General features: G+C 37.7%; 1 protein-coding gene and 1 long non-coding RNA gene across 2 annotated transcripts in view; one reads left to right on the forward strand and one right to left on the reverse strand.

Annotated features, from left to right (window-relative positions):
- Window positions 1-10,812, forward strand: part of LOC308316699 — a 29,177-nt gene extending 18,365 nt beyond the window's left edge. Inside the window, exons 2-3 of the long non-coding RNA XR_013964196.1 lie at window positions 9,282-10,553; window positions 10,609-10,812. This is a non-coding gene — a long non-coding RNA (uncharacterized lncRNA). The remainder of the gene's footprint in view (window positions 1-9,281; window positions 10,554-10,608) is intronic.
- Window positions 10,604-12,481, reverse strand: part of fhip2b (FHF complex subunit HOOK interacting protein 2B) — a 35,489-nt gene continuing 33,611 nt past the window's right edge. The window contains exons 18-20 of the transcript XR_013964193.1: window positions 11,683-11,789; window positions 10,951-11,185; window positions 10,604-10,698 (exon numbers count right to left, since the gene is read on the reverse strand). The gene's annotated coding sequence lies outside the window, so the exon portion shown is untranslated. The remainder of the gene's footprint in view (window positions 10,699-10,950; window positions 11,186-11,682; window positions 11,790-12,481) is intronic.

The raw sequence follows: 12,481 nt of genomic DNA on the forward strand, positions 1-12,481 counted from the left end.
GAGAAGACACCCAAGTTCTCCTCCCGTCCACTTGCATTGAGTTGCTCAGAAGCGCATGAGGCGAATCCACTCCTCCTTCCGGTTTAGGAGCAGTGTGCATTCTGGATGGATTGTCCTCAAACACATGAACGCGCGAGCGACCGGCAGAGTGGACGGAGCCTAGTGCGCGTTCATGTGTTTGAGGACCAAACCTTACCAAACTGCAATACCTTCTTCGGCCACTATGTCCATTGCGCTTCAGGATTTCCTCTGGGTGTCTTCTCTATTGTATAATAACTCTATGGTTATAGCCCATGTTTTTTGAAATTTTGAAAAAAAAAAGTTAGCATCGTTTCTCATCATTTTGGACCATGGGCTATAGCCCATATCGTACGGCATACTATAGCGCGCCGTTTTTCATCATTTTTGAGGATTTGAAAAAAATGAAAAAATGAAAAAAACAATGGGTTATAGCCCATGTTTTTTGAAATTTTGGGAAAAAAAGTTAGCATCGTTTCTCATTATTTTGGACCATGGGCCCATATCGTACGGCATACTATAGCATGCCGTTTAACATCATTTTTGAGGATTTGAAAAAAAATAAAAAATGAAAAAAACTATGCGTTATAGCCCATGTTTTTTGAAATTTTGAAAAAAAAAGTTAGCATCGTTTCTCATCATTTTGGACCATGGGCTATAGCCCATATCGTACGGCATACTATAGCGCGCCGTTTTTCATCATTTTTGAGGATTTGAAAAAAATGAAAAAATAAAAAAAACGATGGGTTATAGCCCATGTTTTTTGAAATTTTTGGAAAAAAAGTTAGCATCGTTTCTCATCATTTTGGACCATGGGCTATAGCCCATATCGTACGGCATACTATAGCACGCCGTTTTTCATCATTTTTGAGGATTTGAAAAAAATGAAAAAATGAAAAAAACGATGGGTTATAGCCCATGTTTTTTGAAATTTTGAAAAAAAAAGTTAGCCTCGTTTCTCATCATTTTGGACCATGGGCTATAGCCCATATCGTACGGCATACTATAGCACGCCGTTTTTCATCATTTTTGAGGATTTGAAAAAAATGAAAAAATGAAAAAAACGATGGGTTATAGCCCATGTTTTTTGAAATTTTGAAAAAAAAGTTAGCCTCGTTTCTCATCATTTTGGACCATGGGCTATAGCCCATATCGTACGGCATACTATATAGCATGCCGTTTAACATCATTTTTGAGGATTAAAAAAAAAAAAAACGATGGGTTATAGCCCATCGTTTTTGTAAATTTTTGGAGAAAAAGAATTGCGGAGTGTTGCGGAGGATGAGAAACATTAGGAAATTGCGGAGTGTTGCGGAGGATTGCGGAGCAAATTGCGGAGTGTTGCGGAGCAAATTGAGGAGTGTTGCGGAGGATTGCAGAAGATTTTTCTCCAAAAATTAAAAAAACGATGGGTTATAGCCCATGTTTTTTGAAATTTTGAAAAAAGAAGTTAGCCTCGTTTCTCATCATTTTGGACCATGGGCTATAGCCCATATCGTACGGCATACTATAGCGCGCAGTTTTTCATCATTTTTGAGGATTTGAAAAAAATGAAAAAAAAACGATGGGTTATAGCCCATGTTTTTTGAAATTTTGGGAAAAAAAGTTAGCATCGTTTCTCATCATTTTGGACCATGGGCTATAGCCCATATCGTACGGCATACTATAGCACGCTGTTTTTCATCATTTTTGAGGATTTGAAAAAAATGAAAAAATGAAAAAAACGATGGGTTATAGACAATGTTTTTTGAAATTTTGAAAAAAAAAGTTAGCCTCGTTTCTCATCATTTTGGACCATGGGCTATGTCACGGGGCAACCCGTGCCCTATATACAAAGACACTTGAAACTGCTTTCTATAACATGCAAGGACTAATGTTTTAAACTTGTGTATGGAAAACTGTGTGTTCACTGATTGTTTGCTAATTGTCTCTCCTGCACTGCTGGTGGCATTGCCCTTGATTTAGGAAGGGGCCAAGTGCTATGCAGGGGAGGGGGGGGGGGTACTTCTTATGCTTTGAGTATTTGTCATTGAGTGTTCATGCTTATTTATATTTGTATAATGGTAACGCATCTTTAGTATGTTTAGGTTACTTTTATACAAGGGATTATTTATGGCAGTATTTATTTATAAGTATTTATTGAGAAGAAAGGTTGCTAATTGCTCTGTGTCCTGTGGTATGATCCACCCCTATTTAAGGGAGGCTGCAGGGACAAGTGGGTTAGTTGGTTGTGGGCTTTAACACGGGTAACAGTCCTGAGGGAGAGCTACAGGGCCTTGGGTGACCAAGGTTTAACCTGAAGAGAGGTCTCATCCTATGTGATTTTGTTCAATTGTGTTTGCCTAAGTATTTGTTCTGTTGGTCTATTGTTGGCCAGTATTTAGTTTGTGTATGTGAATTGCACTGAAGAAAACTGTCTGGAGGTTGGTGGAGGAGTTTGGGGAAAATAAAAGCCCTTAACGAACATTTCTGACTGTTCTTGGAGCCTTGGCCGTTCGGGCAACTTCACAGGCTATAGCCCATATTGTACGGCATACTATAGCACGCCGTTTTTCATAATTTTTTAGGATTTGAAAAAAATGAAAAAAAACGATGGGTTATAGCCCATGTTTTTTGAAATTTTGAAAAAAAAAGTTAGCCTCGTTTCTCATCATTTTGGACCATGGGCTATAGCCCATATCGTACGGCATACTATAGCACGCCGTTTTTCATCATTTTTGAGGATTTGAAAAAAATGAAAAAATGAAAAAAACGATGGGTTATAGCCCATGTTTTTTGAAATTTTGAAAAAAAACGTTAGCCTCGTTTCTCATTATTTTGGACCATGGGCTATAGCCCATATCGTACGGCATACTATAGCATGCCGTTTAACATCATTTTTGAGGATTTGAAAAAAATGAAAAAATGAAAAAAACGATGGGTTATAGCCCATGTTTTTTGAAATTTTGAAAAAAAAAGTTAGCATCGTTTCTCATCATTTTGGACCATGGGCTATAGCCCATATCGTATGGCATACTATAGCGCGCCGTTTTTCATCATTTTTGAGGATTTGAAAAAAATGAAAAAATGAAAAAAACGATGGGTTATAGCCCATGTTTTTTGAAATTTTGAAAAAAGAAGTTAGCCTCGTTTCTCATCATTTTGGACCATAGGCTATAGCCCATATCGTACGGCATACTATAGCACGCCGTTTTTCATCATTTTTGAGGATTTGAAAAAAATGAAAAAATGAAAAAAACGATGGGTTATAGCCCATGTTTTTTGAAATTTTGAAAAAAAAAGTTAGCCTCGTTTCTCATCATTTTGGACCATGGGCTATAGCCCATATCGTACGGCATACTATAGCACGCCGTTTTTCATCATTTTTGAGGATTTGAAAAAAATGAAAAAATGAAAAAAATGATGGGTTATAGCCCATGTTTTTTGAAATTTTGGGAAAAAAAATTAGCATCGTTTCTCATTATTTTGGACCATGGGCTATAGCCCATATCGTACGGCATACTATAGCATGCCGTTTAACATCATTTTTGAGGATTTAAAAAAAAAAAAAAATGAAAAAAACGATGGGTTATAGCCCATGTTTTTTGAAATTTTGAAAAAAAAAAGTTAGCATCGTTTCTCATCATTTTGGACCATGGGCTATAGCCCATATCGTATGGCATACTATAGCGCGCCGTTTTTCATCATTTTTGAGGATTTGAAAAAAATGAAAAAATGAAAAAAACGATGGGTTATAGCCCATGTTTTTTGAAATTTTGGGAAAAAAAGTTAGCATCGTTTCTCATCATTTTGGACCATGGGCTATAGCCCATATCGTACGGCATACTATAGCACGCTGTTTTTCATCATTTTTGAGGATTTGAAAAAAATGAAAAAATGAAAAAACGATGGGTTATAGCCCATGTTTTTTGAAATTTTGAAAAAAAAAGTTAGCATCGTTTCTCATCATTTTGGACCATGGGCTATAGCCCATATCGTACGGCATACTATAGCGCGCCGTTTTTCATCATTTTTGAGGATTTGAAAAAAATGAAAAAATGAAAAAAACGATGGGTTATAGCCCATGTTTTTTGAAATTTTGAAAAAAGAAGTTAGCCTCGTTTCTCATCATTTTGGACCATAGGCTATAGCCCATATCGTACGGCATACTATAGCACGCCGTTTTTCATCATTTTTGAGGATTTGAAAAAAATGAAAAAATGAAAAAAACGATGGGTTATAGCCCATGTTTTTTGAAATTTTGAAAAAAAAAGTTAGCCTCGTTTCTCATTATTTTGGACCATGGGCTATAGCCCATATCGTACGGCATACTATAGCATGCCGTTTAACATCATTTTTGAGGATTTGAAAAAAAATAAAAAATTTAAAAAACGATGGGTTATAGCCCATGTTTTTTGAAATTTTGAAAAAAAAAGTTAGCCTCGTTTCTCATCATTTTGGACCATGGGCTATAGCCCATATCGTACGGCATACTATAGCACGCCGTTTTTCATCATTTTTGAGGATTTGAAAAAAATGAAAAAATGAAAAAAATGATGGGTTATAGCCCATGTTTTTTGAAATTTTGGGAAAAAAATTTAGCATCGTTTCTCATTATTTTGGACCATGGGCTATAGCCCATATCGTACGGCATACTATAGCATGCCGTTTAACATCATTTTTGAGGATTTGAAAAAAAAAAAAAATGAAAAAAACGATGGGTTATAGCCCATGTTTTTTGAAATTTTGAAAAAAAAAGTTAGCATCGTTTCTCATCATTTTGGACCATGGGCTATAGCCCATATCGTATGGCATACTATAGCGCGCCGTTTTTCATCATTTTTGAGGATTTGAAAAAAATGAAAAAATGAAAAAAACGATGGGTTATAGCCCATGTTTTTTGAAATTTTGGGAAAAAATAGTTAGCATCGTTTCTCATCATTTTGGACCATGGGCTATAGCCCATATCGTACGGCATACTATAGCACGCTGTTTTTCATCATTTTTGAGGATTTGAAAAAAATGAAAAAATGAAAAAACGATGGGTTATAGCCCATGTTTTTTGAAATTTTGAAAAAAAAAGTTAGCATCGTTTCTCATCATTTTGGACCATGGGCTATAGCCCATATCGTACGGCATACTATAGCGCGCCGTTTTTCATCATTTTTGAGGATTTGAAAAAAATGAAAAAATGAAAAAAACGATGGGTTATAGCCCATGTTTTTTGAAATTTTGAAAAAAGAAGTTAGCCTCGTTTCTCATCATTTTGGACCATAGGCTATAGCCCATATCGTACGGCATACTATAGCACGCCGTTTTTCATCATTTTTGAGGATTTGAAAAAAATGAAAAAATGAAAAAAACGATGGGTTATAGCCCATGTTTTTTGAAATTTTGAAAAAAAAAGTTAGCCTCGTTTCTCATCATTTTGGACCATGGGCTATAGCCCATATCGTACGGCATACTATAGCACGCCGTTTTTCATCATTTTGAGGATTTGAAAAAATGAAAAAATGAAAAAAATGATGGGTTATAGCCCATGTTTTTTGAAATTTTGGGAAAAGAAATTAGCATCGTTTCTCATTATTTTGGACCATGGGCTATAGCCCATATCGTACGGCATACTACTAGCATGCCGTTTAACATCATTTTTGAGGATTTAAAAAAAAAAAAAATGAAAAAAACGATGGGTTATAGCCCATGTTTTTTGAAATTTTGAAAAAAAAGTTAGCCTCGTTTCTCATCATTTTGGACATGGGCTATAGCCCATATCGTATGGCATACTATAGCGCCCCGTTTTCATCATTTTTGAGGATTTGAAAAAAATGAAAAATGAAAAAAACGATGGGTTATAGCCCATGTTTTTTGAAATTTTGGGAAAAAAAGTTAGCATCGTTCTCATCATTTTGGACCATGGGCTATAGCCCATATCGTACGGCATACTATAGCACGCTGTTTTTCATCATTTTGAGGATTTGAAAAAATGAAAAATGAAAAAACGATGGGTTATAGCCCATGTTTTTTGAAATTTTGGGGAAAAAAAGCATCGTTTCTCATCATTTTGGACCATGGGCTATAGCCCATATCGTATGGCATACTATAGCGCGCCGTTTTTCATCATTTTGAGGATTTGAAAAAAATGAAAAAATAAAAAAAACGATGGGTTATAGCCCATGTTTTTTGAAATTTTGGGAAAAAAAGTTAGCATCGTTTCTCATCATTTTGGACCATGGGCTATAGCCCATATCGTACGGCATACTATAGCACGCTGTTTTTCATCATTTTGAGGATTTGAAAAAAATGAAAAAATGAAAAAAACGATGGGTTATAGCCCATGTTTTTTTTAATTTTGAAAAAAAAAGTTAGCCTCGTTTCTCATCATTTTGGACCATGGGCTATAGCCCATATCGTACGGCATACTATAGCACGCCGTTTTTCATCATTTTTGAGGATTTGAAAAAAATGAAAAAATGAAAAAAACGATGGGTTATAGCCCATGTTTTTTGAAATTTTGAAAAAAAAAGTTAGCCTCGTTTCTCATTATTTGGACCATGGGCTATAGCCCATATCGTACGGCATACTATAGCATGCCGTTTAACATCATTTTTGAGGATTTGAAAAAAATGAAAAAATAAAAAAAACGATGGGTTATAGCCCATGTTTTTTGAAATTTTGAAAAAAATAGTTAGGCATCGTTTCTCATCATTTTGGACCATGGGCTATAGCCCATATCGTACGGCATACTATAGCACGCCGTTTTTCATCATTTTTGAGGATTTGAAAAAAATGAAAAATGAAAAAAACGATGGGTTATAGCCCATGTTTTTTGAAATTTTGAAAAAAAAAGTTAGCCTCGTTTCTCATCATTTTGACCATGGGCTATAGCCCATATCGTACGGCATACTATAGCACGTCGTTTTTCATCATTTTTGAGGATTTGAAAAAAAAATGAAAAATGAAAAAAAACGATGGGTTATAGCCCATGTTTTTTGAAATTCTGAAAAAAAAGTTAGCCTCGTTTCTCATCATTTTGGACCATGGGCTATAGCCCATATCGTACGGCATACTATAGCACGCCGTTTTTCATCATTTTTGAGGATTTGAAAAAAATGAAAAAATGAAAAAAACGATGGGTTATAGCCCATGTTTTTTTAATTTTGGGAAAAAAAGTTAGCATCGTTTCTCATTATTTTGGACCATGGGCTATAGCCCATATCGTACGGCATACTATAGCACGCCGTTTTTCATCATTTTTGAGGATTTGAAAAAAATGAAAAAATTAAAAAACGATGGGTTATAGCCCATGTTTTTTGAAATTTTGAAAAAAAAGTTAGCCTCGTTTCTCATTATTTGGACCATGGCTATAGCCCATATCGTACGGCATACTATAGCATGCCGTTTAAAGGAGAATTCCATACTAAAAGGCTTTCTTACCTTTCTTTGTAGTTGTTACGTCCCCATCAAAGAGGTCCAGGTGTTATTTTGTGCAAAAGCTCCTTATTGGCTATTTCCCCTACATAAGCCCTCAATGAATTGCATTGAATTGAATCGGGATATATGGGTTTTCAATTCTCCATGAGTAGCTGTCTGTCTGTCTGCCTGTCTATGAGTAGCTGTCTGCCTGCCTGCCAGCCAGCAAGTTGGTTAACAGAAAATAAATTGTTATGGCTGAGTAAAATAAAATACAATAAACACGATTTGCCTGAAAATAGATTACCAAGCTATGACCTTTTTCATGAAAAAAAATGAGTAGTGATATGGCTGACTGAGTAAAATAAAACAATCTACCTGAAATAGATAGCTATAAGTGAAGAGCAATTTCCGCAATTACCATTTCCGCAATTTCATTTCCAACTATTAATGGCAGCTGGGTTTCATCATTCAAATAAAATAGAATTCTGTCTGTTTAGCTATACAATTATGTCAGGGAATAGGGATACACAGTATATGTCTTTCATTTGCATTGCATCTCCCCCCCCCCCCCCCCCCCCCCAAGCTTTTATTTTCGTTCGAGTAATAGTACAACTCTAATAGTATTACTTATAATAATGTAATTAAAGATAACTTCATTCAGATTTATTTATTTTTATTTCATTTTCCAGATTTCTTTTTCTTCTTTTTTTAGATTTTCATTGGTGGGCCAGTCATAATGGTCCCGCGGGCCTGAGGTTGAGTATCACTGCTCTATGGCAATAGCACAAACTTTGGCATGATACTAGTCCTACATACTTACACCCTAGCAACCCACTCTAGCCTACTTAGGTTCATCGTATAAGAGACATGAATAAGACCAAGGCAGTGAAAAACATCTTTATAAAACAGAGACCGAAACACAATCATCTTTTTTTCCAAGTGTCTTTCATTTCATAAAACCTTATAAAGGTTTATTTCATAAACCTTGCCATTATTAGAATAGCAATCACATCACATGTTGCCACCCGTAAAGAACTTTTGGTTTAACATCTTTAAAAAAGGTCAGTATGGAAACTGCCTGTAATAAAAACTAATTCAGAGTAAAGGTCTCCACATACCGGGCGTGATTTTTCGGACTTTTCAGATTTCGGGGAAAAACGCGGCCTGAATGGATCTTTGAAGCACTGTGGGGGGGGGGGGGGGGGTGTCCTTGAGGGGGCTCCCACGGGTAGCCTGGAAAGTGGAAACCAGACTAATCTGACATTGGGAAAAAGAAACAAATAAATAATCCACCTCTGGAAATGGTGGTTCCACACAGAGATTCCAGACTAATATCTCTACGCAGTGATATCAGGGGGTATGCATATGTTAATGCAGCATCTAAATCACTTTAACCACTTTAACCCTACCTACTGTACATTAGCCATTTGAAAACAGCCGATCTACAAGCAAAACACTGAGCAACACAAATCTGGTATGAGGCTGCGGCCAGAACGGGGGGGTCCGTGCCCAAATACAGATGCATTTGGAGGCACTTGGAAACGTCTGGGGAAACACCGATTTAAAAAAGGGACCATGTTATATTTTCGATTTCAATCGTTTTCAGTGAAGATCACTGAAAACTTCAGTGGTATGGAAATCTACTTGGAAGAAAGAATATACTTGACTTTCAAGGTACAGTAGAGAGAGCACAGCGTGATGGGAGTTTGTTTCGAGAAATAATTCCGCCATCTTCTTAATCTGATTCAGAGGGTAGGCCTATAACCCGTTTCATTGTGCCGTTGTCAAAGTTGCATCTTTGCAGTCAAGTTAAGTGATTTGAAATCTAGCAGTAAACACCATAAAATAATAGATTTGACCAACTTCCAAAGTCCATGACTCATTAACTGCACAAGCCTCACTCAGTATGAAGTGACTCAAATGTTCAGTTACTGTAACATTAAAAAAATAAAAAAAAGATTAAAATTAAGCAGGTGAAAAACAAATCAACACCCTTTTGCCAAACATATTTCGCGTCAAACAAAAAGATGGCCCTGTGGATGCCGGTCAAATAAGTATATAGGGTTTAAATGGTTAAACACTAAAAAGGTACGGTAAAATACAAATTGAGGAAATAATGCACCTTAAAACACCAATCCCATGTTGGTTACTGAGGGAAGAGAGACAGACATGGTTACAATGTCTTAATAAATAATAATAATAATAATAATAATAATAATACAAACAATGCACCTTCGCTGTCCGGTGATGACGACACCTTCTGCCTCACATCACATGATGTCCATCCTGGGGATTAATCTTCTTGTTTTTCTTCTGGATTATCCATTTATGACAATATAAAACCAAAACATACAATCACGCACACAACAAAGCATCACAGATCAAGAGGGCAGTATGAAGGGGGGGGGGGGGGTATTACTGCCTTCATCGCACAATGACGTCATCACAGGATGTAATAAACTCAACCGCGATCGGGTCCTACCGATGTGACATATTATGGGTCTAAAGAATTACCGTAGTTTGTACCTGACGTCACTCCCGGGTCACGGAAATATATATGTTTTTTTTTTTAATGAAAATCCCAAAAGGGGAAATCTTAGATCGCGTCATATAAAGAAACTGTGTTCCAAAAAAAAAAAAATGCCGTCTTGTCTTTGGAGAAAAAAAAAAGACACTTGGATAAATTAGTAGTTTTCCCCACGTCAATTGATTCTTCATATTCATATCCATTATGAGTCAAATTGCAGGGCTGATTTGTTTGTATTTGAAACACAGTTCTTATAAATATGACGCAAGACGAACCTGTGGAATTTTCGAATGGAAAAATAAATAACGCTGTGGCCTAAGGGGGATAGCGCCCTCTGGTGGCAGTGATGTCAGACCTCTGGTTTCTCCATTGTTCAGAGTAGACCAGGTATATTTATACCATTTTGGGGGCGGGAACCCCTTTTGGTGTTAGCATTATGCCATGCTTTAGCTATTGAAAAACAGCAGATCTACAAGCTCATAGCGCGCCACCGAGTGGCGCGCTACGAGCTTGTAGGTCTGCTATTTTTGAAAAATCGAAGAACGACTGACATAGAAACATAGCTTTTTCAGAAAACTGTCAGGATGTCGAAGACATTTTTAGAATCTGATCTCAGGTCAGAATGGTAAACTGTCAGGATGTAGAAGACATTTTTTAGAATCTGATCTCAGGTCAGAATGGGTTAACGTCCATAAACCAGCAACTCTTATCCGCCTCACGTCCTTCTTGATGAAGACCTCCACCACTTAACCCATTCTGACCTGAGATCAGATTCATACGAGGTTTTCCACTGGACACACACTGGTCTGATTAATCCATTCTGACCTGAGATCAGATTCTAAAAATGTCAGTCGTTCTTCGATTTTTCTAAAATAGCAGACCTACAAGCTCGTATCGCGCCACTCGGTGGCGCGATATGAGCTTGTAGATCTGCTATTTTTCAATAGCTAAAGCATAACATGATGCTGACACCAAAATGGGTTCCCGGTCAGAATGGGTTAAAAGGTTTGGACCCTTACGGGGGGCCATTTCAGGTTACATTTTGTACACTCGAAGACGACGTTGAAAACCAACGGTATCAGCCCAGGTGTTGTAATAGTCCAGGTGATTTAATAGTCCCAGGTGTTTTTAATAGTCCAGGTGCGTCAGTCCTGGTCTGCAGGGATCTTGACGAAGGCGATAGCAGCCAGTTCCTTGCAGAACTCCTCCAGGACAATCACTCCCTTCAGCAGGGTGTCAAACTCCTCCCTGAAAAAAAACAACACACTGTTAACACTCATCTTAGGACGTAATCATTCATAATTGTTTTCACACGCCACACAATACGCCAGACAACGTCGGGTCCCTGCTCTATACTGTATGTACAAGACGCTCCTGTCCCGTGCGAGTTTCAATAAGTTTCAATGAGCACAGGTAGACCACAAACCTATACTAGCACGTCAGTCTAAACAATATAGCAAAAGTATCTGTAAGGCTACATTGAAACTACTGGGACCACGAGGTAAACAATGAACCTAGCGTTGGTCTAATAATAATCAGTATGCTATCTAATTCTAAGTCACGTTTTAACATTGTTGGTCAAGAGAAAACAAGCGACAGAAACATGAGAGCAAACGACCGCGGTATACGTCTGCGTGGTCATCGTCGTATCCATCTACATTCTACAGTATGTAAGCGTGTCTTCTTGAGACAACCTGTGGTGCGATCGGTCGGTATAAGAACAGTGACGTGAACTGGTCTCTTACCCGGCGTGGTTGCTCTCCTGCAGACCCATCAGCTGTTTCCTGACGTTAGCCAGTCTGTCTGTCAGATTAGACACGCGCTGCACCCTGTCCATCAACTCCCCTATCACCTGACACGCACACGCACGCGCACGCGCACGCACACGCACACACACACACACACACACACACACACACACACACACACACAGAGTTAAAGACCCGCTCCGCCTCCACCAGATGATTTCACTTAAATCTAATATCACTTATTTTTTTTCGTTTTGTTGTGATAATCCTCCCTACTATAGTGTGCTGAGTGACCATATAAGGAGTTCCTCCCTGTCCCCAGTTAACCCCCAGGGATAATAAAAAAAAAATAAAAAAAAACCCGTAGGTTTCGCTTTAAGTTAGGTGGCCCAGCCTTCATCCAATCAGGATAGGAGAGGGGGCCTTCTGCCAATCATGATAGAGCGGGGGCGGGCCTTGGTGTGTGTGTGTGTGTGTGTGTGTGTGTGTGTGTGTGTGTGTGTGTGTGTGTGCTGTTGGCCTGCCACATGCACGCACTGTAGTGCAATAAATACATTTAGAGGTAGATTGACGATCAGGAAAAGAAGATTCAAGGTTAAATTCGTCCAAAATCAACAAGATCGTGCACTCGGTGACACGTTCTTTGATGTTAGGTATGGTTATAAGGTTTTCAAAAACCATCGCAAACGAGTTGGGTTCGCCCCCCTAGTGGTCTGCTTGCAATGAAAGTATAATTACGGTTAAAAACCAAAATGATTGATAAAAAAAATAGATTTTTCCCAATGGATTCTATTAG

This window comes from Protomyctophum bolini (assembly GCF_963924005.1).
Source record: "Protomyctophum bolini genome assembly, chromosome: 6".
NCBI lineage: Eukaryota > Metazoa > Chordata > Actinopteri > Myctophiformes > Myctophidae > Protomyctophum > Protomyctophum bolini.